General features: G+C 40.4%; 1 protein-coding gene across 12 annotated transcripts in view; it reads right to left on the bottom strand.

The window, feature by feature from the left end:
* USP9Y (ubiquitin specific peptidase 9 Y-linked) overlaps positions 1-25,581 on the bottom strand; it is a 211,387-nt gene extending 185,806 nt beyond the window's left edge. For 4 of the 12 annotated variants that reach the window (XM_077989774.1, XM_077989784.1, XM_077989785.1 and 1 more), the window contains exon 1: positions 25,142-25,579. The gene's annotated coding sequence lies outside the window, so the exon portion shown is untranslated. Of the gene's footprint in view, positions 1-6,123; positions 6,164-23,216; positions 23,260-25,141 lie in introns of all 12 variants that reach the window. The other 8 variants (XM_077989777.1, XM_077989781.1, XM_077989779.1 and 5 more) reach the window with 5 other exon arrangements.
* Between the last annotated feature and the right edge of the window lie 1,749 nt (positions 25,582-27,330).

Raw genomic sequence — 27,330 nt, 5'->3', positions numbered from 1 at the left:
TGATTACATTTCTTTTTACTGATCTTTTTTCTTAAGTACATAAACTTATTACTGGGGCAGTAGAGAGCACAGAAATTATATTAGGTACATAGCCTGCACTTAAATAGAATATTTAAAATACATTTTGTCCACAGAGCTGGAATTCTTTGTAAATAAAAACCAAATTTTACTTAGTTTTTAGAGATAGGATCTTGCTTTGTCACCTAGGCTAGAGTGCTGTGGGGGCAATCACAGCCCACTGCAACCTCACATTCCTGGCTTAAGCGATCCTCCCATCCCAGCCTCCTGGGTGCTGGGACCACAGACATGACACCTTTCCTGGCTAGTTTAAAAAAATTTTTTTTTGGCCAGGCACGGTGGCTTAAGCCTGTAATCTCAGCACTTTGGGAGGCAAAGATGGGCGGATCATGAGATCAGCAGATCGAGACCATCCTGGCTAACACAGTGAAACCCCATCTCTACTAAAAAATACAAAAAAAAAAAAAAAAAAAAAGACTAGCTGGGCACGGTGGTGGGTGACTGTAGTCCCAGCTACTCGGGAGGCTGAGGCAGGAGAATGGCATAAACCCAGGAGGCGGAGCTTGCAGTGAGCTGAGATCTGGCCACTGCACTCCAGCCTGGGCAACAGAGCGAGACCCTGTCTCAAAAAAAAAATAACTTTTTTTTTTTTGTAGAGATGGGTTTTGCATCTGTGGCCCAGGCTGCTCTTTAACTCCTGGGCTGAAGAGCTCCTCCAGTTTGGGCCTCCCGAAGTGCTGGGATTACACTGCTTCCAGCCTTAGTTTTTTAAATGTTTAACTTACTTATTGTTTATCTACTTCCAGCCTTAGTTTTTTAATGTTTAATTTATCTTATTTCACTTATTGTTTATCATTTAATGGAGAGCTTTTAGTGTTTGTCTTTTGAGGTGGGATCTTGCCATGCCCAGACTTGAAGTCCTACAGTTCAGTGATCTTTGCACCTCAGCCTCCCAAGTAGTGGTAGAGAAAATTTTATGTTACGTTCCTTTCTCTATGTATGTTTGTGGGAGGACATATGTCCATTTGTATGTTTGGGCGTATGTATTTTTTGTGTCAAAGTTATGCATGCTGTTATTGGTCAATATAAGAGGTTTAGAGGCCAGAGAAGAGAAATAAAATGGGAAACACTACAAACATTCTACCTCTCATGATACCATGGTGTAGAGGCAATCATACTATTTATGTATTTGTTACTTTTTTTGTGTTCATTTTTAAAAATTAGATAAAAATACTTTAAGTTAGAGTCTTCTTCTCTCTTTCACCTTTTTTTTCTAATTTAATTTTTCCCTAAGCAGGATTTTTAGGTAATACTTCATTTTATTGATATATCAAGATTTCTTTAGTTTTTCCGTTGGTGTCTTTAGGTTGTCTACAATATTTTTTGTCATTACGAATATGCTGTCATGAACATTTTAATGCTGGTTATTATCAGATTAGTGTGTTGAGTCAAAGCTTTCACCAGTTGGATTATGTTTCAGTTTAGTAAGTGATGCAAGCCAAAACTGAAACTCTAAGGCACCTTCTCGCCACCCAGCCAATCATCTGAGTAGACTTCCTCTTCAGCCAGGGCAGTCATAGCTCACTGCAGGCAGCCAACCCCTTTCCATTCCAGTATCCCTTTTCCTTTAATAAAATTTAAGGCCGAGCATGGTGCGTCAACACCTGTAATCCCAGCACCTGGGGAGGCCGAGGCAGGCAGATTATGAGGTCAGGAGATCAAGACCATTCTGGACAACAGGGTGAAACCCTGTCTCTACTAAAAATACAAAAGTTAGCTGGGTGTGGTGGCAAATGACTGTGGTGTCAGCTACTCAGGAGGCTGCAGAGGCAGAAGAATCACTTGAACCTGGGGAGGCAGAGGTTGCAGTGAGCGGAGATGGCACCACTGCACTTTAGTCTGGTGACAGAGTGAGACTCCATCAAAAAAAAAAAAGAAAGAAAGATTTGTGAGATGAATTTGTTTTGAAAATGTTAGCTTGTTTTCAGCTGTGATACATTTGAAGTTGGTACAGAGTCCATTTTCTTTTATGTGTTAATATGCTGACAATATAGTTGTGTTGACAACTTCTTTTCTTATTTCCAGCTCAGTCTTTAAAGCTGATAAGAGATTTCCTTGTATTTTATGGTGGTATGATTGGCCTTAGAGCACTTCAGTTTTGAGATCTTTGTTGTATTTGTAAACAAGTATTTTGTGTACCTATTTGGAAGGTCAGTTGATAGGATGAATGAAAAACAAAAATTGGAAGTAATGGCGCTAGTAATAAGTGGGGATTTTCATGTAGGTAATGGAGGAGGAACTGATAAGTCATAGCGAAGCCATGAATTTTTAATCTTACTAACTTTGGTTGTGTTCTTTGATTATTTTGGATAACTGTTTAATGGTCAATGAAATGATTAAAATGAAAAAGGAAATTAGTACAGAAAATATGTTTAAAATTATATAGGATGTCTTGTTTTAGGCATCTATTGCTAGATAACATGTGTCCATTCTTGTATTGCTATAAAGAAATACTGGATACTGGCTAACTTATAACTAAAATTGGCTCATGATTTGGCAGACAGGAAGCATGTTTCTGGAATCTGCATGGCTTCTGGAAAGGCCTCAGGAAACTTAGAATAATGATAGAAGGCAGAGGGGAAGCAGGCACATCTAACATGGCAGGAGCAGGGAGCAAGAGAGAGTGAAGTGGGAGGTGCTACACACTTTTAAAAATCCAGATCTCGGTCAGCCATGGCAGCTTATGTCTATAATCCCAGAACTTTGGGAGGCCAAGGCAGGTGGATCACCTGAGGGTCAGGAGTTCAAGGCCAGCCTGGCCAACATGGTGAAACCTTGTGTCTGCTGAAAGTACAAAAAGTAGCTGGGTGTGGTCGCACCTGCTCATAATCCCAGCTGCTTGGGATTATAAGCAGCGAAGAGAAATAAAATGAGAAAAGAGAAATAAAATAAATAAAATAAAAGAGAAATAAATAAAATAAAACAGAAGTAAAACAAACATTCTACCTCCCATGATACCCTTATAATCTTACGCCTACTTCTTCCACAACAGTCCCTGGGCCTTGAGGAGTTGAAGCTTTAATTTATTCCCCTGTGCCTCTCACAAATGCAGTTTATTTTGATTGGAATCTCCTACTGGAGTTGAAGATGAGACTTTAATCAGTGTTTAAGATTTAGCAGGACTTGGTGTTCTTTTTATATCCAGGAATCAAAGCCCTGTAACTCAATGTCACAAGAACTTTAAAAGCACATACAGGAAGATACATGGATGTAGATGTAATAACCCTAATTTTAAAAACATTAATCTCACTTTTTTGCCCTAAGTAAACCAAAACTTAGTATTTCAATTTTCTGGTTTGTCCTGAACACCCTTCTTTCTTAAACAACCAGACATTTTATTTTAGAACTAAAATTTACCGTATAAGGTTGTTTCTCACATAAAAGTATTTCTCTTTAAGCTTTCATACCATATACAAACAAAAAAAAAACTCCTTATTTTTATAACTTTCTTTACATCTCTTTTTATTGCCTGGTTCCTTTTACCTTATTTACACATAATCTTTAAATAAGCTTTGAATTAGGCAAAAATTTTTTGCCTTTTTTTAAAAAAGAATACACTTCCTTTGCTTTAGCAAGAATGTTTCTCTACAATACATTATTTATTAGAAAGTACTCAAATAATGAAGTATTTACTAACTTTATATTCAAAATTATGACCAGTTTGTCTACAAATATTTATCCCATTTACCTAATGATTTTGTTTACTTATTAGATTATTTATGAAAACCGTGATAGTCGTGAATTTAAAGCTATGAAACCGCCATTAACAAAATTACAACTGAGACACTGAAAAAAGATTTGACCTAAGTGACTCCACCTTGCTTTTTATCTCCAAGCTGTCCTTGTTCATTCCTGGGAATAAGCCAAACTAACCTTTGGAGGAACTTACTTTATAGTTTATCTTTGAAACAAAGATGGTAACAGTCCTTTCCCAAACCTCCTTACTGTGATTGCCTAAAGCCACAGGATTAGATGTTAAGGTAATCTTAGTAAATTCAAGATGCAGCTATTTTCATTAAACACGTATCAATGTGTTTTTTTTTTTCTCCCCCGGAGCTGTAGTTGGCTGTGTTGTTTGCCCAGGCTGGAGTGCAGTGGCACCATCTCGGCTCACTGCAACCTCTCTGCCTCCAGGGTTCAAGCAATTCATCTGACTCAGCCCTCCCAAATAGCTGGGACTACAGGCACGTGCCACCACACCCGTCTAATTTTTTGTATTTTTAGTAGAGATGGGGTTTCACTGTGTTAGCCAGATGGTCTCGATCTCAACCTCGTGATCCGCCCACCTCAACCTCCCGAAGTACTAGGATTACAGGCATGAGCTACCATGCCCGGCCCCTTCTAGTGTATTTAAAATTATAGGTTGGGGCTGGTGGCTCGTGCTGGTAATCCCCACACTTTGGGAGGCCAAAGTGGGTAGATCATGAGGTCAGGAGTTTGATACCAGCCTGGTCAATATGGTGAAACGCCATCTCTACTAAAAATACAAAAATTACCCGGTCATGATGGTGCGCGCCTGCAGTCCCAGCTACTCAGGAGGCTGAGGCAAAAGAATTGCTTGAACTAGGGAGGCAGAGGTTGCAGTAAGCTGAGATCCCACCACTGCACTCCAGCCTGGGCGACAGAGACTCTCTCTCAAAAAACAAATTTAAAAAAAAGAAAGAAAAAATTACACAAGCAAAAATCCTTCTGTTTTCAGCTGCGTTTAGTTTTGTAACCCCATGACAAATTTTGACACCTTATAATATCTGGCAGGGATAAGTATGATATTGCTTGATTAATAAATTCAAAACAAAAAATGTATGCTGACAATTATGACACTCATAATATTACTTTAACAAAAATTTTAAAGTTAGCTTATTAAGGATATTTTACTTAAGTTTCAGAAATCTGAAAAAGCATTTGACTAGTCTTTTTTTTCTGATACAGTATCTGATTTATGTGCTTTTATTTTAAGCCAATTACAGCTTTATATAGTTTTAGTAGTGAAACATTGTGTACACAATACAAATACACAAATGTATTAGGCATGCCCATGGAAGTACATTTTATAGATTCATAAAGACATCCCCCTTTTGTATAAGCGCAGTGACCCACGCCTGTAATCCCGGCACTTTGGCAGGCCGAGGCAGGCAGATCACGAGGTCAGGAGATTGAGACCATACTGGCTAACACAGTGAAACCCTGTCTCTACTAAAATTACAAAAAAATTAGCCAGGCATGGTGGTGGGCGCCTGTAGTCCCAGTGACTCAGGAGGCTGAGGCAGGAGAATGACACAAACCTGGGAGCCAAGATCAGGCCACTGCACTCCAGCCTGGGTAACAGAGTGAGACTGTCTCAAAAAAAAAAAAAAAGAAAGAAAAAAAAAGACATCCCCTCCTTTTTGTTATCTTTGACATTCAGATTCTTAATAACCAGTTTTACAACACTAGGCAGTTGTCGGCTAAATAGCCTAAATTTGCATATTAAAGGAAACAACTCAGATGAAAATCAAATACTAAATTTACATCATAGAGTACAGAGAGAAAAAGTCTGGTGCTGCTATAGGAAGACACTTATAGTGCACTTAAAAAAAAATTTTTAAGGCATTTCTAAGTGTCTAAACTACGTTTTTCTTAAAAACCCAACAGTAGCCTCTGTTGCAATTAACTATTTTAGTCAAAAAAAACAACTGAAAACAGTATCAGTTAACTGAAAAAAAAAGACTTTTGCTCAAAAAGAGACAAGGTCTTAGGAGAGAAAAACAAAAACATGAAAGTCTTTTAAATAACATGTACACATACACGCATACACACACATATCTTGGACGCTGGCCTTTTAATGAAGCTGACTTAACCACTGAGCTTCTTTAAAAGAAAATTTTTTAAATATCATTACCATATTTCAGCTAGGACAAAATGCTGCTAAACTAGTAAGAATCACACAAATTATACAATTTCTGAGTGCTCTAAGTGTAAGCAGAAATTAACACCAGCTGATTGTTAATGCTAACATTAGTCATTTAAAAAGAATTTGAAAGACAGAGTTCCAAACCAGTTTCTTACCTGGTGATGGGTCTCAGGCTGTAGACTGGTCTCTACTATCCTAGAAGCAAGAAAAAAAAAACCTCATCTTCACCGCTGGAAGCAAGCTCAAACTCCATAAAGGAGTTAACTGCCTTCCATCATCACCGAAGTAGGAAAAAACTTGCCTTCCTTGTGCTGGAAGCAAGTAAAACTCCAAAATAAAAGAGGAGTTGTACAGCAGAATAAACTATAGGATCTCAATCAAATTTGGGGAGATCAGGGCTTCTAAGGAGGGGGTGCTCTCAGACCTCAGCAAATTATCCTATTGGTATGAGCCATAAAGTTAGCTCATGGTACCAAGCACTGACAGGAGACCTGTAAAAGGTCAGGGTCATCTCCACTCACAATCCCTCGTTGGTTACCAAAATGTGGATCCCGAAAATTTGAGACAGGTCTCAGTTAATTTACAAAGTTTATTCTGGTTGAGAACACATGCCTGTAACACAGTCCCAGGATGTCCTAATGACATGTGCCCATGGTAGTCAAAGCACAGCTTCATTTTATACATTTTAGGGAGACATGAGACATAAATCAACATACGTTAAAGGTTTGGTCTGGAAAGGCAGGACAACTTGAAGCAAAGGCAAGAAGACTTGAAGAAGGGAGGGGACTTCCAGGTCACAAATAGGTTGGAGATGAAAAGCCCATTCCTTTTGAGTTTCTGACTAGTCTTTCCAAAGAAGGCAATCAGATATGTATCTATCTCAGTTAGCCAAGAGGTGACTGTGAATAGAATGGGAGGCAGGTTGGCCCTAAACAGTTCCCGATTTGACTTTTCCCTTTAGTTTAGTGATTTGGGGGCCCCAAGATTTATTTGCCTTTCACATGTTTCCCTAAGCCAAACTAAGGCATAAGTGACTATTCCTCTACCCTCCGCCCACAGGTAAATTGTGTATTCACTGAAAGGCTAATCAGAGACTCAACAGAATGTAACTGTTTGTCTCTTATGTAACTATGACCTGAAAGCCCCCTCCCTGCTTCAAGTTGTCCTGCCTTTCTGTAAAGAACCAATGTACATCTGAGACATACTAATTTATGTCTCATGTCCCCCTAAAATGTGTAACACCAAGCTGTTCCCAAAACACCCTTTACAAGTGTTGTCAAGACTTTCTGAGATTGTGTCATGGATGTGTCTTGAACCTTGGCAAAGTAAACTTTCCACATTGGCTGAGATATGTCTCAGATATTTTGGGTTCACAAAATCAACAGTAAAAAATGGAAAGTTTGTGAGATGATAAATTCAAATCCAAACATACATAAAGTTCAAGAAGTTTAATATGGCTGTGTTCTTCCTCTTATACCAGTAAGGATAAAAGCTGACCTTAATTATTACTGTAGTCCTAGTTTCTATATTACTTGCTGAACAGATGTGTGAAGAATCTTGTGCCAACATTAAGAACCTGCACAGATTATACACTAGAGTTATTTCTCTCTTCCTTTCTGAATAGGGAATTTAGCACGTTCAACTATGAAAAAAGCAAAATGAGAAACAAGAAGTATTTCTATTTCAACAGCTGTATAAATACTGTAAACTTCACACATGCACGTGCATGCGCACACACAGTCATACACATCCACAAAAGTTAACATAGTTTGAAAAACTTTTGTAGATATTAAATCTGTTTTAAAAGCTGAATTAACTAAACTTTTAATTTATGGAGTGATACAAGTAAATGACAGGGAGACATATGCCCCAATTTTGCATCTTTTAGCAAGATTATGTTAATCAAACTTTTTTTTTTTTTTTTGGAGACAGTCTCACTCTGTCGTCCAGGCTGGAGTGCAGTGGCATGATCTTGGCTCACTGCAAGCTCCGCCTTCCGGGTTCACACCATTCTCCTGCTTCAGGATCCCAAACAGCTGGGACTACAGGCGCCCGCTAATTTTTTGAATTTTCAGTAGAAAAGACAATTTTTTGTATTTTCAGTAGAAAAGACAATTTTTTTGTATTTTCAGTAGAAAAGACAATGTTCTTATATTTTCAGTAGAAAAGACAATGTTCTTGTATTTTCAGTAGAAAAGACAATGTTCTTGTATTTTCAGTAGAAAAGACAATTTTTTGTATTTTCAGTAGAAAAGACAATTTTTTTTATTTTCAGTAGAAAAGACAATTTTTTTATTTTCAGTAGAGATGGGGTTTCACCGTGTTAGCCAGGATGGTCTCGATCTCCTGACCTCGTGATTCGCCCGCCTTGGCCTCCCAAAGTGCTGGGATTACAGGCGTGAGCCACCAAGCCCAGCCAACCCAAACATTTTAAAAGAGTAAACTCACCAAGTAAAATGTCCTGCACATGTTGAGATGCAAATGAAATGAGAATCTTATTCAATCTAAAGTTTTAACATCTCTGTGGCTAATCAAGACATTTCTCAAAGAGCAGACCATTTTAATCATCTCTATATCAAAATTACAATCAAAAATTTTTAATCAAACTTCAGGTGACTTTGTCATATAATCAAGTTTCATTGTTTAAGAAGAAAAAGCATGTAAATCAGTACATTAAATTATAATACACTATGTCAATAATTGGCATAATAGGAGTTGGAATACCCACTAGTTGAGCCTATGTATATGGAAATTAGTTTCAGATGCTTACTCAGCACTAGCATAACTAACATTCAAATGACAACTGTTGCTATATAAAAACTATTAATTAAAAAATTTTCTTGTTCATTTAAAAGGTTTATTCAAGCTCAGAAACAATAAACAAGTAATTCTTTGTTGTTCAGCAGTTCTTTTAAATATAACTTTTTCTAGGTCTCTTATTAGAGCAATTAAATAAGAAGGGGAAGGGAGGGAGAAGTATGAAGGACATGGTAAAGCTCTTTCAAATCACTCTATTATGTAGTCAGAAAAAGCCCTACATATTAACCTGTACCCAAATATTAATGCCAGACATGCAAAAAAATTTTTAAATGGTAGTTTTCAAGAATACAGTTCTTAAGAGAATCAAAGAGAAGATAAAAATCTATTTCTCAATTACTGAGATAGAGAATATAAGAGCCGTAATGTAATTAAAGCTACCAAAAAATGGTTAACTGTCATTAGATGCGCAATGGGAATATATTTAATACCACTGAACTGTACACTTACAAAGAGCTAAGATGGTATATTCTATGTTATGTGTACTTAACTACAATTTGGAAAAAAATTAAAGAAGTGTTGCTCCTATTTAGAATAAAAATTAATTTGCCCATTGCTGACAAAAGGACAGACTTACAGATCAACAGTACAGAACTACAAAAGTCCAGAAGGATTTACATTTATACAAAATGATTTTCAACAAAGGCACTAAAATCTTTCAATGAAGAAAGCAAAGTCATTTCAACAAATGATATTAAGACAGTATCTACATGCAAGAGAATGAATCTGAATGTGTACCTCACATGTCATACAAATATTAACACACAACATTGTAGGCCAAATGTAAGTACTATAAATATAAAATCCTTAGAGAAAAAAAATGAGTAAATCTTTGTGACCTTGTACACCAAAAATAAAATTCTAAGCCCCTCAACCATCTGAATGGATGTCTCCTCTCAGCAAGAACATTCCAATATTACCCTGAGGGACTCGTTCAAGCCATGATGCAGGTCAAAGGAAAGACATGCCTCATTACAGGCTCCTCTCTTTCAGAATTATTAATAAAACGGACTCTTTAAGTCTGAATAGAAACATTTACAATCTATTCTCTCTGAAGCCTATACCTGGAGGTTTCATCAGCATGACAAAACTCCTGAAAGGAGTTAGCCAGCTTGCAGTCGGCAGACACTAACAGAAGGGTCCCACTGAATCTCCAACCCATGTTTTGTATCAGCTTGTATGTTTGTAGGTAAAATCCCTTGGATTAAACTGTAAAGGGTAAAACCAGGAACCTGCTTTCAGGACCCCTCTCTAGGATGAGAGCTTTCCTTTTGCTTAATAAATTCTACTCTGAGTGTCCACATGCCTAATTTTTGCTGGTCAAGAGACAAGAAACCAAACCTAGCTTAGGTAAGGAGAGAAAATTCCTGCATCACTTTGGTCTCCACAACTCCTCAGCATCATAACCCAGATATTCTTTTATACCTATTCTAGGTCTTTAGATAATAACTTAACTCTTTCAACCAACTGCCAATCAGAAAATGTTTAAATCTACCAAAAACCGGGAAGCCCTGGCTTCAAGCTGTCCAGCCTTTCTGGACCAAAGCAACGTCCATGTATTTGATTGATACCTCATGTCTCTCTAAAATTTATAAAACTAATCTGTGCTGGCCAGGCACAGTGGCTCACACCTATACCAGCATTTTGGGAGGCCACGACTGGCGGATCACCTGATGTTGGGAGTTCGAGACCAGCCTGACTAACATGCAGAAACCCCATCTCTACTAAAAATACAAAATTAGCCAGACGTGGTGGCACATGCTTGTAATCCCAGCTACTCAGGAGGCTGAGGCAGGAGAATTGCTTGAACCTGGGAGGCAGAGGTTGCAGTCAGCTCTGATCGTGCCATTGCACTCCAACCCAGGCAACAACAGCAAAACTCTGTCTCAAAAAATAATAATAATAATAATCTGTGCCCTGATCGTCTTGGGCACATGTTCTCAGAGTCTCCTGAGGGCTGTGTCACAGGCCATTGGTCACTCATAGTTGGTTGACAATAAGTCTCTTCAAATATTTTAAAGAGTTTGACTCTTTTCTTTGACAATGATTTAGTGCCCAACATGAGGCATCAGAGAACACTCAGGATCACAAAGGAGTTGCCCAAACTCAGAGCTAAAGGCAGCAGCAGGGGCTCATTGAAAACCTCTCCAATTTTTTTTTTTTTCTCTCTCTCTTTTTGTTGTTTGAGACAGTCTCTCATTGTCACCCAGGCACAATCTCAGCTCACAGCAACCTCCGCCTCCTGGGTTCAAGTGACTCTCCTGCCTCAGCCTCTCGAGTAGCTGGGATTACAGGCACCTGCCTCCACATCCGTCTAATTTTTTGTATTTTTAGTAGAGACTGGGTTTCACTATGTTGGCCAGGCTGGTCTTGAACTCCTGACCTCCTGATCTGCCCACCTCATGTTCCCAAAGTGCTGGGATTACAGGCATGATTCCCCATGCCCAGCCTGAAAGTCTCTTCAATTTCAAGCTTCTCCTCTGGCAGAACAGGTATGTGCTCCAGATCCCCCCAGTCTCCCTTTGATTAACAGTCTTTGATTTATTCTGTTTTTGTGTTTGTTTGTTTGTTTGTTTCTTCCGAGGAAACTGTTGTGTAGGATCCTCATTCTAGTTTGCAGATGTAATCTAAAGGGTCTTTTCCATTTCCTTTTTCTAAAGTCAGGGAGAACAATCTGGGCTCCTCAACTGGTTTCTAATTCAGAAATACATTCTAAAGGGTCTTCTCCATTGCTTTTTCTCCCAAAATTGATCTCGGGTGGCATGTATGAGCATTTGTGTGAGAAACTAAAGTGTCATTTTCATAGATAAGTGAGAGACTGAGTTTCCTCAGCTCCAAAGAAAAACAGCATTTTGTTCATCCCAGCTCAAACGTGCCCTTGAGTGACTGTGGATCAAGTGGGAATGTCTGGGGTACTGACCTCTCGTGACATGCAGGAGCCTTACAGGAAACCCCCAACAAAAATTACTTTTTAAAAAAATACAGGATTTGGTTAGGCATAGTGGCCCTCGCTTGTAATTCCAGTACTTTGGGAGGCTGAGGCGGATGGATCACCTAACGATAGGAGTTCGAACTCGAGAGAATTACTTGAACCCAGGAGGCAGAGATTGCAGCGAACCGAGATCGTGCCACTGCACTACCGCCTGAACAACAAGAGTGAAACCCTATCTCTCCTAAAAATACAAAAAAAATTAGGTGGACGTAGTGGCGCACATCTGTAATACCAGCTACTCAGGAGGCTGAAGCGAGAGAATTACTTGAACCCAGGAGTCAGAGATTGCAGTGAACCGAGATCGTGCCACTGCACCACAGCCTGAGCAACAAGAGTGAAACTCTGTCTTAAATAAATAAATATTTAAATATATAGGCTTTTTTGTTTGAACCCGGGAGGCAAAGGATGCAGTGAGCCTAGATCACACCACTGTATTTCAGCCTGGGCAACGGAGCAAGTGTCTCTAAAAAAAATTATATACATATGTGTGTGTATACACACGTATACATATATGTATATATACACATATATGTATATACATATATACACATATACACACGTATGTATGTGTATATATACACACACATATATATACAGTGTTCTCAGCACTCAGAGGCACTAGACTTCCAGACGGAAATAGAGACATGCAGTGAGACACTTAAGAGAGCGGAAATAACTCAGGGGTGACATGCTGTGGAGTCCTGTTCATAACCAGCACACCCCAATTCATTACACTAAACCCTAGGCCACAGCTCAGTTGGTCCTTTTAAGTGGAAACACATAATCTAAGAATGGGAATCAAACCATCTAAACATGCGAAACATCTAAGAATGATAAAAACCATAAAGCCTCTATTTAAGTATTTTTAAGTGATGGACAAATTACATTAAGAAAAAATTCTCTATTTCTCTATTATCTTTTCCACCTCCTTTAAATCTGCTGTTACTTTTCTAAGTAGAAGTTATAGGATATTTGTTTGGTTGAGTGTGGTATGTGTGTGTTTATATGTATATATGTGTAGTTTGTTCAGTTTTGGTCACAAAGTACCGAATTAGCTTAAAGTTACATAGTAAGCCTAAATGCTTTTCAGGTTCATGTGACTGAAGTAAAAATCTTAATAAATAGGCTAGCTTTAAAATTACAGATAAAATAGTATTAGAAATATCTGAAGAACTCTCAGCACGTTTTGTTTACATGCTGTTTGCAGCATATTTTGATTGAGAGGTTTCATACTTATCCTTGCCAAATCTTGTAAGGTGTTAAAATTTGTCAGAAGGGTCATAAAACTATATAAACCTAGCCCAAAACAGCATGATCTTTGTCCAATTTTTGTCAAATAAGATATTTAAGATTTTTGGTTTAATGAAAACAGGTAAATCCTGAGTTTCATATATTTAAACTTAAGTTTCTTACTTAGATATGCACCTGAAATTCATAGGCCATAGAAATATTAACAGGGAAATAACCTTAAATGATGACTGTCCTTATTAAATAATCAGGTAAATGTAATGGAATAAATGCTTGTAAACAAACTTGTCATATAATTAGAATGTAAGGTTATCTTAAATAATACATATTAAATTTCTGCGTAATTTCCAATTTAAAAATTAGAAGAAAACGTCTGGGCCGGGCGCGGTGGCTCAGGCCTGTAATCCCAGCACTTTGGGAGGCCGCGACGGGCGAATCACGAGGTTAGGAGATTGAGACCATCCTAGCTAACACGGTGAAACCCCGTCTCTACTAAAAAATACAAAAAACTAGCCGGGCGAGGTGGCGGCGCCTGTAGTCCCAGCTACTGGAGAGGCTGAGGCAGGAGAATGGCGTGAACCCGGGAGGCGGAGCTTGCAGTGAGCCGAGATCACGCCACCGCACTCCAGCCTGGGCGACAGAGCCAGACTCCATCTCACCAAAAAAAAAAAGAAAAACAAAAAAAAGAAAACGTCTGAAAATTGTTTTCAGCTAGGCGCTGTAGCTCACACGCCTGTAACCCCAGCACTTTGGGAGGCCGAGTTGGGCGGATCACGAGGTCAGGAGATAGAGACCATCCTGGCTAACACAGTGAAACCCCATCTCTTCTAAAAATACAAAAATTAGCTGGGCGTGGTGGCACACGCCTGTAGCCCCAGCTACTCAGGAGGCTGAGGCCCAAGAATCACCAGAACCCAGCAGGCAGAGGTTACAGTGAGCCAAGATCGCACCACTGCACTCCAGCCTGGGTGACAGAGTGAGATTTAGCCTCAAAAAAAAATTGTTTTCTTATTTAATGGTAAATATTTTTGTCTAACGCAAAGCTTATTTAGTGGTTACACAAAAAACCAACCAGGATATAAGAGAGATGTAAAGAAAGTTACAGAAACTGAGTTTTTTTGTTTGTTTGTTTGTTTTTGAGACAGAGTCTCGCTCTGCCGCCCAGGCTGGAGTGCAGTGGCCGGATCTCAGCTCACTGCAAGCTCCGCCTCCCGGGTTCACGCCATTCTCCGGCCTCAGCCTCCCGAGTAGCTGGGACTACAGGCGCCCGCCACCTCGCCCGGCTAGTTTTTTGTATTTTTTAGTAGAGACGGGGTTTCACCGTGTTAGCCAGGATGGTCTCGATCTCCTGACCTCGTGATCCGCCCGTCTCGGCCTCCCAAAGTGCTGGGATTACAGGCTTGAGTCACCGCACCCGGCCTAGTTTTTTGTTTTTTTTAAGAGAGGTTAAAAGTAATAAAATATAAAAAAGAATCTTGTGTGGTAAATTTTTTGTCCTAAAATAAGGTAACTGGTTGTTCAAGAAACAGAGATATTTAGAACAAACCAGAAAGTCCAAGCATGCAATGAGCAACTCATGTAATTTGTAATAAGGTTAGTAAAAAAATTTTCTAAGTCATATAATTAAGTTGGCTGTATTTAAAAAAACTGTAATAGTATTTCTAGAAATTGAACTTATTAGAAATACACTAATGCAAAACTAAAGAAAGAGTAAGAACAAGGTTTTATTTAAAATGCTGCCTTCGGGCCGGGCGCGGTGGCTCAAGCCTGTAATCCCAGCACTTTGGGAGGCCGAGACGGGCGGATCACGAGGTCAGGAGATCGAGATCATCCTGGCTAACACGGTGAAACCCCGTCTCTACTAAAAAATACAAAAAACTAGCCAGGCGAGGTGGCGGGCGCCTGTAGTCCCAGCTACTCGGGAGGCTGAGGCAGGAGAACGGCGTGAACCCAGGAGGCGGAGCTTGCAGTGAGCTGAGATCTGGCCACTGCACTCCAGCCTGGGCAACAGAGCGGGACTCTGTCTCAAAAAAAAAAAAAAAAAAAAAAAAAAAAATGCTGCCTTCTCTTAATGCAAGAATGTGTTGTTTTAAATTCTATAATCCATTTCTTTTTCAAATTCCTCAGATCGGTATCTCAGAATTTCAGATCTTCCTTTTGAAAAGGCCTGGGATAGGCTTGATGCAGTGGCTCACGCCTGTAATCCCAACAATTTGGGAGGCCGAGGCAGGCAGATTACTTCAGGTCAGGAGTTCAAGACCAGACTGGTCAACATGGTGAAACCATCTCTACTGAAAACACAAAAATTAGCTGGGCAAAGTGGCACACACATCCCAGCTACTTGCGAGGCTGAGGCAGGAGAATCACTTGAACCCAGGAGGAGGTTGCAGTAAGTCAAGATTGCACCATTGCATTCCAGACTGGGCAACAAGAGTGAAACGTTAGCATAATTAACAACAACAAAATGGAAACGGGAAAGAAAATCAAAGGACTTGCCCCAGAAGGGTAATATAACTCTTTAAATGGTTATTAATAAATAAAATGAAAATTGATAGGGTCAAAAACAAAGGAATTTACAATACTATCAAAGGTTGGGTGTACCAAAGGGAATCCCTGCTGGTCCCCTAACATTAAAAAACCCCAAAAGCACTTTGGGAGGCCGAGCTGGGCGGATCACGAGGTCAGGAGATCGAGACCATCCTGGCTAACACGGTGAAACCCCGTCTCTACTAAAAAATACAAAAAACTAGCCAGGCGAGGTGGCGGGCTACGGAGCTTGCAGTGAGCTGAGATTTGGCCACTGCACTCCAGCCTGGGTGACAGAGCAAGACTCCATCTCAAAAAAAAAAAAAAAAAAAAAAAAAAAAACCCCAAAAGGTAGTTTTCTACTATTTGGGCTGGGCCATATTAGGGAAATTTAAGAAGATCAAAGGTAAAACATAGTGAAAAAGCTGGCACTGCCTGGAGAAATGCTGAAGTCAATTAAGATAAAGATTGGGCCAGGCACAGTGGCTGACGTCTGTAATCCCAGCACTTTGGGAGGCCAAGTTGGGCGGATCACGAAGTCAGGAGATCGAGACCATCCTGGCTAACACGGTGAAACCTGGTCTCTACTAAAAATACAAAAAAACTAGCCGGGCGAGGTGGCAGGCGCCTGTAGTCCCAGCTACTCCGGAGGCTGAGGCAGGAGAATGGCGTGAACCCGGGAGGCGGAGCTTGCAGTGAGCCGAGATCCCACCACTGCACTCCAGCCTGGGTGACAGAGCAAGACTCTGTCTCAAAAAAAGGCGATAAAGATTGACAAAAGAGCCTGAGTCTCTCAGCTGGATCCCCTGCTGGAAACCCAAATTCTTTTTTACCAGAAAAGGTAAAATGGTCTGGGAGTAGGAAAAAAAAGATTGCTGGGACCAGAACATAAAAAAATGTAAAGATTATGAAATCTGAGTGTTTAAACAGGCTTTCTGTAAAGCAGCTGTGACTCTTTTACCTAAACGTGTTATAAAAATGGGTACCAATGTATCTGACTCAGGGATGTTTCCCTTAACTAGTACCGCAAAACTGAAGGCATATATTCAACCTGAGGAAACTAAAGGAAGAACAACAACTGAAGGCACGTAAATCTGCCCTTTGAGAAATGTTAATTAAATTGGACATGCTAAATAGGAACTAGTAAGACTGCCTGAGCCCACAGAATGTAAGGTAGAAGCTGCAGTGATAGAACAAATCCTCCACTTCACAGGCTTTGTGGAGAGCTTCCTGGGGCTTCTACCATAAGCCTGTGAGCACTTCCCAATGACAATGACTGAACTAGAACACGTCCACTTGAGCGGAATTTACTGCCTTGCTATGGGATGTTAAATGAAGCTTCCTCCATGCTAATGGAAATAATGGTGCCCAAAAGTTTCAGGATAAATTAAAAATGCTTTACATAGAATACTGCTACCTGGAAAATACAAGGAGGAGATACTCATGAGCAGGGAGCCTCCTTTTTCCTTAAGACTTACTCTAACCATGTGAAGAGCTGTCAGACTGAAGAGCTGCCAGACTGTACAGTACCTGATAGCTCTCACCTGACAAGAGCTGCTAAGCATGTGACTAGCAGTTCCAAGGTACACAAATGGCATCTTGATTGTAAGGCTGCTGCTCTGGTTAAAGAAGACTCAAGGAAGTATGCTTACTTTGGATTATTTACAGTTTAAAACATTTGGGTAAAGTATGTTCTTATAAGCAAACTTACCTTCCACTTTGAGTTCTCCAGAATTCAGAAACTGATTTTAGGACACTGCAGTTATTTGCCTAAGTTTATTAAGAGCCTTTTCTCTTAAAACCAGACAACTGGAGTCACTAGTTACTTTACCAAGACTTTGACTAGACTAATACATTTTTAGGTAAAGTTCCAGCAAAGGCAACTTAAAAGGAGCCTATATGGGCTATCAATTCTTGCTGTATATTATGCAAACAATCAGGCCAAGTAAAATAAGCTTAACACTTATTTTGCACGTGAATTGGTCTTATTGTAATTCCTCTATAATGGAAGAGGAGGGCTGGAGAAACTGTTTCAAAGGAAAAGTTTGCCATGTTACTAGATTTCAGCCCTGACTTCTGTTTTTAATTGCAGAATAAAGAGCATGAGTTATTTTTTGGGTACAATAATCCTCTAAAGATCACCAGATTATAATTTGTTTTCATATTTTTAGTTGGTGCCCTAATGGAACAGGTTGTTCGTTCTGACATGAAAATACTCTTTTGATTGTCAAAATACTAATGTTATGTATCTCTCTCTATTTTACTTCCAAAGAAACCAGACTCATGGTCTCCTGAAGCCTAGAGATGCTAATCTCCCTCATCTGGCATCTACTCGGCCCAGACTGTTTTTCTCTGCAAATGTCCTGCTGCTAAGACTATACAAGCACCCTCCCTTTAGGGCCAGGGACTGCCAAAGTGGTGGGCACATGAGATTCCAAGGACTGGTTTTGAGGAGCAGAATTAGGTCATACCCTCCAAAGTTAACAAGGGGTAAACAAATGCCTCAACAGCTAGTAAAACAAGAGACTTTGCCCTCTGAGCTATCATGTGGCGCCTTTTCATGCATTCTAACCATAAAGAATTTTCTGCTTTTCATAAAACTAAAAGAAAACAATTACTGACAGGGTAAAGATACCTCGTGACAAAGCCTCCCAGCTATGAATTGTACATCTAGATAATACAGTTTTTAATTTTTTTTCAGAACAATGTTTATTTTTGAATAGGTAATTACTGTAATTCTGTAACTAAAACCATGATTACTAGTGGAAAGCATAGAAGTTACAGATAAGTCAGTTTTGTAACCTCACCTTTGACTTCTTGCTAGTTGACTTTTTAACAAAACAATGTGGCCAGCACAGTGGCTCACACCTGTAATCCCAGCATTTGGGAGGCCAAGGTGGGCAGACCACAAGGTCAGGGGTTTAAAAACAGCCTGGCCAATAGGGTGAAACCCTCTCTCTACTACAAATACAAAAAAATTAGCCGGGGGTGGTAGCACACTCCTATAATCCCAGCTACTCAGGAGGCTGAGGCAGGAAAAATTGCTTGAACCCAGAAGGCAGAGGATGCAGCAAGCTAAGACCACCCCACTGCACTCCAGCCTGGGTGACAAAGTGAGAATCTGTCTCAAAAAAAAAAAAAAAAAAAAAAATTCAGAGTAATGAATGTGTGACTGTATCCATCCCTTTTTTGCCTAAATATTCAACTGGCTGTAAGTCTTTTCACTCTCAGTTTCCTGGTAATAGAAGGATGGTGGGGAGTCCCAGACCAGACCAGACACCCAGGCCATACTGGGTTCATCTGTCCCAACTTCATGGGACAGAATAAAAATCTGGTGGCCACTGATGTTGCCTCTGGCAAATCCTGGCCTAGAGGGGGAGAATGTAAACCAAAAATAAAATTCTAAGCCCCCCAACCATCTGAATGGACCCTTCCTCTTGGCAAGGACACTCCAAGGCTAACCTGAGGGACTGGTTCAGGTCGTGATGCAGAGAAGAGGGGAGACATGCTTATTATATGCTCCTCCCTTTTGGAATTACTAATATAACATTTTTTTTTTTTTTTTTTTTTTTTTGAGATGGAGTCTTGCTGTGTCGCCCGGGCTGGAGTGCAGTGGCCGGATTTCAGCTCACTGCAAGCTCCGCCTCCTGGGTTTACACCATTCTCCTGCCTCAGCCTCCCGAGTAGCTGGGACTACAGGCGCCCACCACCTCGCCCGGCTAGTTTTTTGTATTTTTAGTAAAGACGGGGTTTCACTGTTTTAGCCAGGATGGTCTCAATTTTCTGACCTCATGATCCGCCCGTCTCGGCCTCCCAAAGTGCTGGGATTACAGGCTTGAGCCACAGCGCCCGGCTAACAGACTATTTCTCTGATGAGAAACATTTACAATAGATTTTTTCTGGAAGCTTCACTTGCATAACACAACTTTGGTCTTCACAATGCCTCACCATCATAACCCAGACAGTCCCTTCTATTGACTTTAGGTCTTTAGTTAATAACTTAACTGTCAACCAACTACCAATCAGAGCAATTTTAAATCTACCAATAACCTGAGAGCCCTAGATTTCAGCTGTCCCAACTTTCTGGGCCGAAGCAACATACATCTTCCAGACATGTATTTGATGGATGTCTCATGCTCTGTAAAATGTATAAAGCTAGGCTGTGCCCAGACTACCTTGGACAAATGTTCTCACAGTATCCTGAGTGCTGTGTCATGGGCCATTGGTCTCTCATATTTGGCTCAGAATAAATCCCTTCAAATATTTTACAGAGCGTGACTCTTCATCAACAACTTTCAGTTCGGAAAATATTTCTTAGCTAGAACATAAAAAGCACAAGCAATAAAACAAAAAAATTAATAAAAGCTTTTGTGCTTCAAAATATGTCATTAAGAAAAAGTGAAGATAAGCTGCAGACTAGGACAAAATATTTGCATATCATATGTCTGACACAGGACATTATCTAGGCCAGTGCAGTGGCTCACACCTGTAATCTCAGCACTTTGGGAGGCCAAGGCGGGTCAATCACTTGAGCCCAGGAGTTTGAGACCATCTTGGGCACCAAGGCGAAACCCCAGCTCTGCAAAAAAGTACAAAAATTACCACCCTCACCAACATGGTGAAACCCCATCTCTATTAAATACAGAAAAACTTAGCTGGGTGTGGGTGCGTGCCTGTAATCCCAGCTACTCAGGAGGCTGGGGCAGGAGAATCCTTTAAACCCGGGAGGGAGGCTGCAGTGAGCCGAGATCACCCCACCGCACTCCAGTCTGGACAACAGAGCAACACTCTGTCTTAAAAAAAAAAAAAAAAGAATTACAAAAATTAGCTGGGCCTGGTGGCAAGTAGTCCAAGCTACTTAAAGGCTCGGGTAGGAAGATCACTTGAGCCTGGGGTATGGAGTTTACAGTGAGCCAATACTATGCCACTGCACTTCAGCCTTAATAGCAGAGCCTCTCTCTCTCTCTCTCTCTCTCTCTCTCTCTCACACACACACACACACGAAAGAAAGGAAAAGAAAAGCAAAAAAAGACATAGCCAAACAAAGAGCTTTTACAGCTCAATTTAAAACAAACAATAAATTTTAATGGGCAAGTCTGAACATTCTCTAAAGAAACACAATCAGAAAATGAGCACAAGAAGATGTTCAACATTTGTTAGCCATTAGGAAAATGCCAAATAAGGTACTACTGCACACCCAATGGAAAGAGTGTATCAAAACAGTTGATAAGAATGTGAAATGATGTAGCCACCTTAGAAAAACAATTTGGCAACTGCTTAAGTTAAATATAAACTTACAATACAATACATAATTTTGTTACTACATACCTACCCAATACATAATTTTTTTTTTTTTTTTTGAGATAGAGTCTCGCTCTGTTACTAAGGGTGGAGTACCATGGTGTGATCTCGGCTCATTACAGCTTATGCCTCCTATGTTCAAGGGATTCCACCTCAGTCTTCAAGCAGCTGGGACTACAGGCCCGCACCACCACACCCAGCTATTTTTTGAATTTTTAGTATAGACAAGGTTTTACCATATTAGCCAGGTTGGTCTCAAACTCCTGACCTTGCGATCCACCCACTTTGGCCTCCCAAAGTGCTAGGATAACAGGCATGAGCCACCAGGCCCAGCCCTATCAATCGTCCTTAAAGTTCTTAAAACGTAACAAAGAAACAAAAACCCTAATTGTTCACACATAAAGCCTGGTGTACATTAGTGTTTCTAGCAACTTTATTTACAAAAACCCCAAACTGAAAACAACCCATATATACACTTGGTAAATGGGTAAACTGCATCCATACAATGATATACCATTAATATAAAAAGATGCAATATTTATCCATATTACAACATGAATCTCAAAAACATTATCTACATGGAAGATGAGAGATACAAAGCCTACATATTTTGATTCAATTTTTTTGAAACATCCAAAAAGTCAAATCTGTAGAGACAGAAGATTAGGGACTACCAAGAGCTGAAGATGTGAGTGGAGAATGGCTTGAAAAGGTGCAAGGATGTGCCGGAGTGAGGAAAATGTTCTAAAACTGGAAATGTTTCAGAACTCTGGAAATTTATTAGAAACCAGCAAGTTGTACATGTAAAAGAAACATTTAATATGTAAATTATACTTCAATAAAGCTGTTACACTAACTTATGCAATAAGCAAAACATATTTCCAGTTTATTGCACAAAAATATTTTAACTACCAATCCTTTAATGTACATTTTTAAAAAGATATAGATATCTTTAAATTATCTTTAAAATGGATAATTATCTTTAACAAAGGATGGTTTCCACATCAAAATGCTAAAACAAATATAAAAATTTCTATTGCAGTTTAAAAACAAATCTTATAAAACAACAAAAAGCTAAAAGAAAGCGTTAATTTGTGCAACAAACCAAGAAGTTCATGAATGTTGAAACTGAGACAAATACCTACTTTCTGAAACTGTAAGCTGCCTTATAAATACCTGATGAAAAAATCTATTAGAAGATGGCCATTAAAATATGTAATACTGGATACTGGAAAATGCATTTCAACATCCAAGAAGAAAAAAAGACCCACAGTAAATCCTTTTTTTTTTCTTTTTTGAGACAGAGTCTCAGCTTTATCTCCCAGGATGGAGTGCAATGGCACGGATCTCGGCTCACAGCAACCTCTGCTTCCTGAATTCAAGTGGTTCTCCTGCCTCAGTTTCCCAGGTAGCTGGGATCACAGGCAACCACCACCATGCCCAGCTAATGTATATATTTTTAACAGAGACAGGGTTTTGCCATGTTGGCCACGCTGGTCTTGAACTCCTAATCTCAGGTGATCTGCCCGACTCGCCTTCCAAAAGTGCTGGGATGACAGGCATGAGCCACTGTGCCTAGCCTGGAAAAGAAATCCTTCTTTTCCATTTTCATTGACAAAGCATGGTAACCATTCAAAAGCCCAAAAATTAGATGCACATACTCAGAATCCCCGAGCCTCCTACATTATCTCACCTATCAGTCGGTGATTGGGAGGCGTGGGTGGTTTATGGTCTCAATAATAGTAAATAAAATCTACTGTTAAAAATCACTTCTTTATTACATAGATTCTAAATTACGTTTTTGCTATTATGTAGTCATTACAAAAATTTTATCCAAGTTTAGATGAATAGTCATATATACATGTGTGTATATATACATGTATTTTTTTTTTTTTTTTTAAGTGAAGTTTCACCCTTGTTGCCCAGGCTGGAGTGCAGTGGCATAATCTTGGCTCACAGCAGCCTCCAACTCTTGGATTCAAGGGATTCTCCTGCCTCAGCCTCCTGAGTAGCTGGGATTACAAGCACCCACCACCCCGCTCAAATAATTTCTTTTTTTTTTTTTTTTAGTAGAGAGGAGGCTTCACCATGTTGGCAGGCTGGTCTTGAACTCCTCACCTCAGGCAATCCAGACGCCTGGGCCTCCCAAAGTGCTGGGATTACAGGAGTGTGCCACCACACCCGGTCCCAAAGTCACATATATTACTAAAACCAACCAGCAAAAGGAAGTATTATAACAGTAAGACAAGACTGACAGAGTAAACATTCACAAAATCACTGTTAACAGAAAACGGTAAGAAGAAATAATTAAAATAAGACAATCTTATTTTCAAGTCAGTGAAATAAAAAATCTTCGCAACTCACCCTTGAATCGCCAATGGCAAATACTTCAGGCTTTATTTCCAAACTGTAAGAATACAGTTTGAAAGGAGAAAGTTAAAAGCATGTGAGTTTTCTAATTGAAAAACAATTCCTGACACTTTTAAACAATTGCGCCTTTGCAGAGAAGAAAGTAGTGATTAAAGCAGCAAACTAAGAAAAATGTAGAGATTTATGGTGTGTATTTTAAAGTTTAACGGTATGGTTTTAGACAACCGTGGGACCTTGTGATTTGGTACTTAACTTATCGTATAATTACTAGTGAGAATGAACCCCAAAAAAAGAAGTCTTGAAAATTTCGTAGTGAAAGAACCTGTATTTCCTTCTTAATAGTGACCTTGTTTTGCGGATTTAGAGGATGAATGAGTTGCCCAATAAGAGAATGCCCCCTTAAAAAAAAAAAAAAAAAAAAAGGGCTGAGCGCCGTGGCTCACGCCTTTAATCTTTGGGAGACCGAAGCGGGCAGATCACCTGAGGTCGGGACATGTAGACCAGCGTGACCAACATGAAGAAATCCCGTTTCTACTAAAAATACAAAATTAGCCCGGCGTGGTGGAGCATCCCTGTAATCACTGGTACGCCGGAAACTGAGGCAAGAGAATCGCTGGAACCCGCGAGGTGGGGAGGCTGCGGTGAGCCAAGACCGCGCAGTTGCACTCCTGCCAGGGCAACAAGAGCGAAACTCCCTTTCAAAAAGAAAACCAAAACAAAAAATCAGCATTAGTAGTTAAGGGTTACGTATACATCTTTCAAGTTTAAAAATCTTCTGAACAAATAAGATACACTGGGCAGATACAAATTTAGTAAAGTTATAAGCGAATTTTAAAACATTCTTAATATAAACGTTTACAATTCCAGTGTAAATTTGTAGTTTGCAAAAAATTTCATACAAATTAGTAAAATATCTGCTCCGTAAGTCTAAGTTAATATTTTGAGATGCCGAAAAAGTACATCATGCGTAATGCGCTGTCACAAAAACAGGTTCAACTACTAATAGAGACAAGTTGTTTCTGTAGAGAACAAAACAGAAAGGAGATCCGATCCAAACTAAATCGGAACCGAATTGTTCATTAAAATACGTCATACTGCGTCTTCGCGTTGAGCAAAGTAGCGGAGAGGAAAAGGAGGTACAACGGTATAAGAGGGCAAAAACCTGGTGCAGACTCTCAGGTCAGACGGTGCGGGTGATTGCGGGAGTTGGATAAGTCTGGCCTAATGACCAAGGACAGCTAAGGCCTAACTCCGTTCTTAATCACTCCACCTGGGTAACGGCATTCGGTGCAATGAGCCCGTTTCGAGCCTGTGAAGGACCGTGGAGCAAGGACTGTAACCAGGAGCGGTTAGTCCCTGGCTCTGAGTGAGGCCCCGGGCATAGATAGGAGGTTCTTCCAGTGAAAGCAGAGATTTAAACCTCCCACTTCACCTTAGGTATTACAAGAAATAGGAAATGCGGGGGAGGTTAAGCGGCCATTTTTCCTTACAGTGCAAAATAGAGAGCAGTTCCGCCCGTGACTGCCCCAGCCCTCCGAAATAAGAAGTCTCCCGCCGAGTACGGGAAAAGAAGAAACGCAGATACTCAGAATCCCCTGAGCTTCCTACATTATCTCACATCTGTCTGTCAGTGATTTCCAAGGCGCAGGTGGTTTACCGTACAGGCGCCATGTCCACGTAATGGGGGAACCCGACGGTGGGAGACACAGACTTAGATTCAGACCTACACCTGGGAATAGCGGACAACAAAATACCAGTAAAACATTTTGATATTACTTTCTGGGCACGCAGTCGTGACTGCGGCCTCCGTGCCTGAGGAAGACAGTGCTCACAAATACCGGGATTTGGTCTAAGAAGCATCCACCTCTTTACAGAGGTGACGGATAACGCTCCCTCTGTCATTCAGTAGCTCTCTTTACCTGTTTTCGCCTCGCTGCTAGGGCTGTAGCTGAGCTTACACGGGCTCCAGTTGGTTAGTTTTTCCTGAGTCACCTTGTACTAATCCTGCAAAGGCGATTTCACTAGGCTTCACTTTTCTTTACTCGCGGTTTTCGGCCAGGTCTCTCCTGAGACTCACTCCTATCTCCCGGTCCCGACACCAGCATCAAGCCCTGAGGTGAACGTCCCCAGTAAGACAAAGGCAATCTCCGTCAACGCCTGCTAGCGGCATGAACGCAACTGGAGGGGTTCGGTTAAATTGTGTTTCCAGCGATCTATTAGACCCGTCGTTTTCAATATGGCGGATTGAATTCGGCCAACCAAAAAAAAGAGAAAAAAAGCAAACGAGAAAGACACCGCGCAGCCAGCTGCGCAGGCTCCCACCATCCCCAGCGCCGCGACCCTCCAAGACCCCACCCCCGGCAAGCCCCGCCCCTAGAACCTCTCCTGCCCTGGTCTATGTCTTGCTGTCTTTGCCATCGTCTCCTGTTCCTAATTTTCTTCCCTTTTCTACTCTTTCTATACCCAGAAGCAGCGGAACTGGAAACACTTTGGTGCCCTAGACGGAAACCTAAGTCCCGGCTGAAGTTTATCCATCGCCAAACACTGGGATAGCCGTATAGAGGGCCACACAATAAAAATAGCCCAGGAAGGCACTGGCTATCCGCTGCCCCTTCAGGGGCTGCTATATATAGAATTCCTATCCTTAATCGCTTTTCTTTCTGTAGCTGCTTGTGGAAACAGCTGACTACTGGACAGACGGGAGTACGAAAGGCGATTAGTGAGACTGCAAATCTGATGTGAACTGGTAGGACGCAAAGTGTATGACATAGTCAAGAAAGGAAGTCAACGCGAGGTGCTATGGCTGATGATCTTGTGTGGCCCAACTATGTTACTCTGACGCTTTCACTTGCACCACTGGTTTTTACTTCATCGTTAATCTCTGCTCTGGCTGATAACAACTTGCATGAAAATATCACCAGTTTTCAAGTTTTTCCCAGGATGAACAGTACAGAGAAAAGTGAGCCTGAATGCTGAGATCCTGAGACCGTGCTGCGGCGCCTGGGCATTCATAGAGCAGCTCGTCAAGTGCCTGCGCTTCTCGCATCGTGTGCGGTGCAAGAAAACCTACCCTATCCTGAGACCCTTGCCCGGTGTGACTGGAAGAGCTGCTTCTGTAGAATCTTGGGCCAGGCCGTTTGTCTGGATGAATAAGAGAAAAGCCTAGTTGTTGTCTCCTGCAAGATGTATTCAGTTCCTATTTCGCCTTTGTTCCTTAATCTGTTTGTATGGTATATTACATCAGTTAATTTTTCATATTAAATCAATCATGAATTCCCATTATGAGCCCCACTTGCTCATGATTTAAAATATGTCTTATGTGTTGCAGATTCACTCTTGGTATTGTTTGTCCATTTTTGTACCTACCTAGCACACTTACGTAGAATTGCAGATTTGTTAGGATTAGATATCATGTAATACTACCTTATGAAGTTCTTAATACATGTATTGCTATCCTTGGTTTTCCATAAAAAATTAGAATAAGTTAATTGCCCAAGATCATCAGCCAGGAATAATAAGAAGTTCAAGTGTTGGCCAGGCACGATGGCTCAGTCCTGTAATCCCAGCACTTTGGGAGGGCGATATGGGCAGATCACTTGAGGTCAGGAGTTTGAGACCAGCCTGGCTAACATGGCAAAACCCCATCTGTTTTAAAAATACAAAAAATTAGCCAGCTGTCAGAGCAGGCACTTGTAATTCCAGCTACTCAGGAGGCTAAGGCAGGAGAATTGCCTGAATCTGGGAGGCAGAGGTTGCAGTGATCCCAGATGGTGCCACTGCACTCCAGTCAAGGTGAAAAGAGCAAGACCCCATCTCAAAAAAAAAAAAAAAAATAGAATGCAAGTGTTCTAAGCCCCTAACAAAGCTTACTTTGTGCTCTACACCTGTGCCTCATGTAATAATCATGATCAAAAGATTCTCTAGAACTTATTCCTGACTTGTACTTACTAACTTTACTACTCCTTTGAAGGAGAAGTCTTGATAGGTATAGATATGCAGACATAGGCTAATTTTTTTCTTTATTGCTGCTAAGATTTTATTGTATAACATACATCCTATAAACATCACAGCTTAATTTTCACTAAATACTAATACACTGTGTAATAAT

This window comes from Macaca mulatta, chromosome Y (genome assembly GCF_049350105.2).
Source record: "Macaca mulatta isolate MMU2019108-1 chromosome Y, T2T-MMU8v2.0, whole genome shotgun sequence".
NCBI lineage: Eukaryota > Metazoa > Chordata > Mammalia > Primates > Cercopithecidae > Macaca > Macaca mulatta.
Note: the sequence above shows the minus strand (reverse complement) of the source record. Positions and strands in the feature narration are given on the sequence as shown.